This window comes from Pseudophryne corroboree, chromosome 7 (genome assembly GCF_028390025.1).
Source record: "Pseudophryne corroboree isolate aPseCor3 chromosome 7, aPseCor3.hap2, whole genome shotgun sequence".
NCBI classification, from domain to species: domain Eukaryota; kingdom Metazoa; phylum Chordata; class Amphibia; order Anura; family Myobatrachidae; genus Pseudophryne; species Pseudophryne corroboree.
The window spans coordinates 232,190,686-232,197,771 of NC_086450.1; the positions used below are offsets into that span (position 1 = coordinate 232,190,686).

At 39.2% G+C, this 7,086-nt stretch overlaps 1 pseudogene; it reads left to right on the forward strand.

Moving 5' to 3' along the window:
• The first annotated feature begins 1,343 nt into the window (after positions 1-1,343).
• LOC134947317 (5S ribosomal RNA) lies at positions 1,344-1,462 on the forward strand (annotated as a pseudogene).
• The last annotated feature ends 5,624 nt before the right edge of the window (positions 1,463-7,086 follow it).

Below are 7,086 nucleotides of genomic sequence, written 5' to 3' on the forward strand. Positions count from 1 at the left end.
GAGTCTGACACGGAGCTGCAAGATACAGCAATGGCCTACTGTACTGTACTACTATATACTGGTGGTGTGAGGGTTTTTTTTGCGAAGAAGCAAAAAGAAAGGACTGTTTTGTTGTCTCTCTTGGGCACTCTTTTGTATAAATCAATGTGTTGGTATGTAATAGTATGGAATACACTGTAAGTGTGGAATTAAAACGTAACTTTTATTTTATTTAACAGACGAAAAAATTGTTGTTAATATCAACAACAATTAGCTTTAAAAAAAATATTAAATAACAATATAGAGGTATGTTACTCACTTATTGTGAGGTAGGAGGCAGGTTGTTTGTCTGCACACCCACTGTATTGTAAGTGAGTATTGATATTTGACGTTCATCAAAGCGAAAATATGAAATCTCTTATTTTCTCTATCAACTTATGACTTGTTATATATAAATATAATCATAAGAGAGAAACAAGAGACCTGGCTTTTCCAACTCTGGACTCCTTCTCAGTGAGTAAGCATAGGCACGTGATCCAATATTGGAGGTATTGGTTGCTGATTTCTTCTGGGTGTATCAACGGAAGGTATGTGGAATTTTCATGTCTTTCTATTAAGAGATTGCATATAGGTAATATCGTGGTTTATCTAGCTGCTTAATTCCAATCTTTAAATTGTTATCAGATATCTATATTTCATAACTAAAGCATTAGTATTACCAGACAATTTTATGAATGGTTCCTGATTTACATATGTACCTTTATCTGTGAAAAATTCCTTGTTGTTTACATGAACAATACATAATTTGATGCGAACAAATCCCTGTCCTCAGCAAAGCAGTATACCTCAATAATTGGGAATTATTCCTCTATGATTTATGCCTCCCATGTTTCTTTACAATCTGATGTAAACAAATCCCTATTTTGGGACAGACAGAAAATTTATGTTGTTAGCAATACAATACACCTCAACAAAGAGAGTGTATTAGCATTTATTATTATTTTCTTGCATTCTTTTTTTCTGTGCAATTTCATGTTCAAAAAAATCTTTCTTTTTCTTTAATTGCATTCCTTTTGCAATTTTTTCTGAATTTTCTCTGGATTTTTTTCTGTATTTCTTCACTCTTGCTCACTTTCTCTTCTAAGCACTTTCTCACCCACAATTAAAGGGTTGTCCTCTGCAATACCAGTCATGGCAACAGGGGCTCCCTAGTGGACAGCAGAAGTGCCATATCATTTCTGTCCACATTTCAATTGTGAACCATCAGGTCTAGTTTCACTCGGCTAACACTTGCAAAATTTCCATTTGGTTCTGAATACTCCTTATTTGGGTACTCCTTTACACTGCTGGAGGTTTGCCTAAGTAGCTACAGTCATACCATGCTGGACATGCCCGATCTCGTCTGATCTTGGAAGCCAAGCAGCGTTGGGCCTGGTTAGTACCAGAAAGGGAGACCCTCTGGGAATACCGGGTACTGTAGTATCAAGGAACATACCTTCAGTTGATACACCCAGGAGGAATCAGCAACCAATACCTCCAATATTGGATCACGTGCCTATGCTTACTCACTGAGAAGGAGTCCAGAGTTGGAAAAGCCGGGTCTCTTGTTTCTCTCTTATGATTATATTTATATATAACAAGTCATAAGTTGATAGAGAAAACAAGAGATTTCATATTTTCGCTTTGATGAATGTCAAATATCAATACTCACTTACAATACAGTGGGTGTGCAGACAAACAACCTGCCACCTACCTCACAATAAGTGAGTAACATACCTCTATATTGTTATTTAATAATTTTATTAAAGCTAATTGTTGTTGATATTAACAACAATTTTTTCGTCTGTTAAATAAAATAAAAGTTACGTTTTAATTCCACACTTACAGTGTATTCCATACTATTACATACCAACACATTGATTTATACAAAAGAGTGCCCAAGAGAGACAACAAAACAGTCCTTTTCTTTTTGCTTCTTCGCAAAAAAAAACCCTCACAGTAGTTTGCTCTGAACTAACGTCCGGAAGCACCAACAACTCAGTTCTACCGCAAAAGCCAAGATGGCCAAGTCGGTAGCTTTATGTTGGTCATTATTCATGTCCTTCATGATATAAAAATTGTTTGACAGTCACTTACAATCCGGACCAGTGCAGATTCCAAAACCCCAAACCCACTGCTATATACTGGTGGTCACAACAATGCAGAACTGTATTACTATATACTGGTCACAACAATGCAGCAGTTATTGAGCACTGATCAGGATACTAGAACTGAGTCTGACATGGAGCTGCAAGATACAGCAATGGCCTACTGTACTGTACTACTATTTACTGGTGGTCACCACAATGCAGCACTGTACTACTATATACTGGTCACAACAATGCAGCAGATATTGAGCACTGATCAGGATACTAGAACTGTGTCTGACATGGAGCTGCAAGATACAGCAATGGCCTACTGTACTGTACTACTATATACTGGTGGTCACCACAATGCAGAACTGTACAACTATATACTGGTGGTCACCACAATGCAGCACAGATATTGAGCACTGATCAGGATACTAGAAGTGACACAGAGCAGCAAGATATAGCAATGGCCTACTGTACTGTACTACTATATACTGGTAGTCACCACAATGCAGCACTGTACTACTATATACTGGTCACAACAATGCAGCAGATATTGAGCACTGATCAGGATACTAGAACTGAGTCTGACATGGAGCTGCAAGATGCAGCAATGGCCTACTGTACTACTATATACTGGTGGTCACCACAATGCAGCACTGTACTACTATATACTGGTGGTCACCACAATGCAGCACAGATATTAAGCACTGATCAGGATACTAGAAGTGACACAGAGCAGCAAGATACAGCAATGGCCTACTGTACTGTACTACTATATACTGGTGGTCACCACAATGCAGTACTGTTCTATATACTGGTCACAACAAAGCAGCATATATTGAGCACTGATCAGGATACTAGAACTGAGTCTGACACGGAGCTGCAAGATACAGCAATGGCCTACTGTACTGTACCACTATATACTGGTGGTCACCACAATGCAGCACTGTACTACTATATACTGGTCACAACAATGCAGCAGATATTGAGCACTGATCAGGATACTAGAACTGAGTCTGACACGGAGCTGCAAGATACAGCAATGGCCTACTGTACTGTACTACTATATACTGGTGGTCACCACAATGCAGCACTGTACTACTATATACTGGTGGTCACCACAATGCAGCACAGATATTGAGCACTGATCAGGATACTAGAAGTGACACAGAGCAGCAAGATACAGCAATGGCCTACTGTACTGTACTACTATATACTGGTGGTCCCCACAATGCAGTACTGTACTACTATATACTGGTCACAACAATGCAGCATATATTGAGCACTGATCAGGATACTAGAACTGAGTCTGACACGGAGCTGCAAGATACAGCAATGGCCTACTGTACTGTACTACTATATACTGGTGGTCACCACAATGCAGCACTGTACTACTATATACTGGTGGTCACCACATTGCAGCACAGATATTGAGCACTGATCAGGATACTAGAAGTGACACAGAGCAGCAAGATACAGCAATGGCCTACTGTACTGTACTACTATATACTGGTGGTCATCACAATGCAGTACTGTACTACTATATACTGGTCACAACAATGCAGCATATATTGAGCACTGATCAGGATACTAGAACTGAGTCTGACACGGAGCTGCAAGATACAGCTATGGCCTACTGTACTGTACTACTATATACTGGTGGTCACCACAATGCAGCACTGTACTACTATATACTGGTCACAACAATGCAGCAGATATTGAGCACTGATCAAGAGAATAGAACTGAGTCTAACACGGAGCTGCAAGATACAGCAATGGCCTACTGTACTGTACTACTATATACTAGTGGTCATCACAATGCAGCACACTGAGCACAGATATTGAGCTTTTCAGGCAGAGAACGTAGCCACGTCCTCTCCGCTCAATCGACAATGCACAAGTGAAAATTGCAGCGATGCGCGGCTCTTTATATGGAATCCGAATCTCGCGAGAATCTGACAGCGGGATAATGACGTTTTCCCCCGTTCGGGTTTTGCGTTTTAGGCGGGAAGAACCAAGGCTGCCTCGGACCCGTGTAAACCACATGAAGTTCGGGGGGGGGGGGGGTACGGATCTCGATGAACCGAACCCGCTCATCTCTAATATATATATATATTATATATATATATATATATATATATATATATATATATAACACTAGTAAAAGTCCAGCATTCACATATCCACAGGGTAACTTGATCCGGTGCCAGCATAAGCCTTGCAGCTACGTAGTTTCCAAATGATGCGGCACTCGTGATACAGGCAACAATACAAAATCAGCAAATCAACGTTTCAGTTTATTCAACTGTTTTCAAGATATATTAAAATCCAATACATCACTCACCTATATACCCGTCACCATCACCATGTGTCACAAACAGCTGGAGCTGTTTCTCAAACCGCCCGCTGAAGATGACATCATGACGCATCCAGCGCCTCCTGACGACGTCATCCGTCGCACACCACGTGACCAACACCGCATCTGTTGCCAAGCAACCAATATTACAAATACGGATCACCATGCCACTTCCTGTATCATGTAAACATACTTAAACAGCGCTGATCATTATATATATATATAGACTAAATAAGACTTAATACAAGATTTCCAAATGTTATCCCACAGAAATGCATAGCGAAATTCAATAAACAATGATCAATATCTATAAATCTAATCCGGCACTGGCTAAAGATATATAATAATAATTAATAGGGAGTGAAATATCTGTATATTTTAATATTTTGAACCCCTATATGTATGCACACATTAATGACCTCTGAGTTAATTTAGCAAGTTAAAGAAAACAGGTAAAAGAGACGGATTCATTTAGCCCTTTTGGGGCCAATACATCAAGTTTAGAGATCCAATAGGCTTCCCTTTGTAATAGCTTTTTGTTTCGATCTCCACCACGGCTGTTCGGAGGAATAAAATCAATCATTCTATATCTTAAGGTAGTTAGCGGATGATTTTTCTCAGCAAAATGTCTTGCTACAGGTTGTTCGCTAGTACCTTTAATCAATGCAGTTCTAATAGCATGGCGATGATTCGCCATCCTTTCTTTAAATTTAGTTTGTGTTTTTCCAACATAAGATAATGCACAAGGGCATGTCAATTGATAAATTACAAAGCAGCTATTGCAAGTCAAATGATGTTTTATTTTAATGGGCTTGCCTGTCTGTGGATGATTAAAGGTATCACCAGAAATCATAAACCCACATGTTACACATCCACACCGAAAGCATCCAGGTTTTCTAACAGACAGAAATTGACTCTTCTCACTGGGTGTAACAAAATTGGTTTTCACTAAGATGTCCCGTAGGTTCCTCCCCCTTGAATAACATGGCATCAACTGGGAGTTGGTTAAACCAATCTCAGGATCCGTTTTAATTAAAGGCCAGAGTTTTTTGGAACTCTTCTGTATATTGGATGACATGGTAGTAAATTGGGATACCCAAGGGATCCGATGTTTATTATCTTTATCTTTTATTTTGCGTTTAAGTAAATCAGCTCTATTGATAGCTAATACCCGTCTCTTGGTATCCAACAACAGTTGCCTATGATAACCTCTTGACACAAACTTCTCAATCATGACATCTAGTTGAATAATGGTCCTCTCAGGATCACTATTGAGTCTATGCACACGGAGCATTTGTGAATAAGGTAACCCCATCTTCAAGCTCCGCGGATGGCAACTGTTATATTCAAGTAATGAATTTCTATCTGTTGGTTTGGTGAACAATGTGGTTGTTAACACATTATTCTCCTTTAGAATCCGTACATCTAGAAAATCAATAGTATCTTGGCTCATTGTCCATGTAAACTTTACTGGACTAGGGGAGAGATTGTGCCCTTCCATTAACTTAATAAACAACTCCTGTGGCCCATTCCAAAAAATCAGTAAATCATCAATAAAACGCGTATAGAAATATATATGGGAAGAAATCTCAGAGTCACTGAAAAATAACAAATCTTCAACCATAAACATAAATGTATTGGCATACGCCGGGGCCACAGAAGACCCCATAGTGCAGCCAGTCAGCTGTAAATAATACTTATTGTCAAACATAAAATAATTGCTTTTAAGTATCAGGTCCAATGCTAACAATATAATTTCAATATGGTCCTGTCTCATGGCACCATCACCCTTCAAAAGCTCACCCACAGCACGAATACCTTCATTATGGGGAATGACCGTATATAAACTTGATATGTCGGCAGTAATTAACCATAATTCATCAGGTAAATCGTGTAGAGCCATAAGTTTATTAAGCAACATAGTGCTATCCAACAAAAAGTGTTTATGTCTCTGAACCAGAGGTTGTAAAATAGAATCAAGCCATACAGATGTTGGCTGGAACAGAGAACCCCGAGCAGAGATAATTGGTCTCCCAGGAGGGGGGGTTATCCCTTTGTGTATTTTAGGGAGCGTATATAGAATTGGAGTAATAGGGTGTGATGGTACCAATATTGACAGCATCCTTTCCTCGATCAATGAAATATCCATAGCATGGGTAAGAACCTCAATCAGTTGTTTCCTAAAGGGAATCGTCGGATCACCCTTTAATACCTTATACACAGTTGTATCAGATAATTGACGGTAGATTTCATTAGCATAATCAATTGAATCCTGTAAAACAATTGCTCCGCCCTTATCGGCGGGGCGAATGATCAAAGAAGCATTATTAGACAAAGTGCTAAGTGCATGTCTCTCTAGTGAGGTCAAATTAGGGTATGGACACAGTTCTTTATCACTTTGTGCATCTCTTTTGACCTGATGGTCTAGTGTCCGAATAAAAGTTTTTATTGAGGCGTTATTGGAAACAGGGTCAAAACTGGACTTTTCACAAAACTGAGTTAGCTGAGGTGGTATGGAAGTGGTGTTCATACTAGAAGGCTGCTGATTTTTATGAAAATATTCCTTCAGTCTCAGTAAGCGATTGAGCTTATATTTCTCGATTTGCCATCGGAATTCAT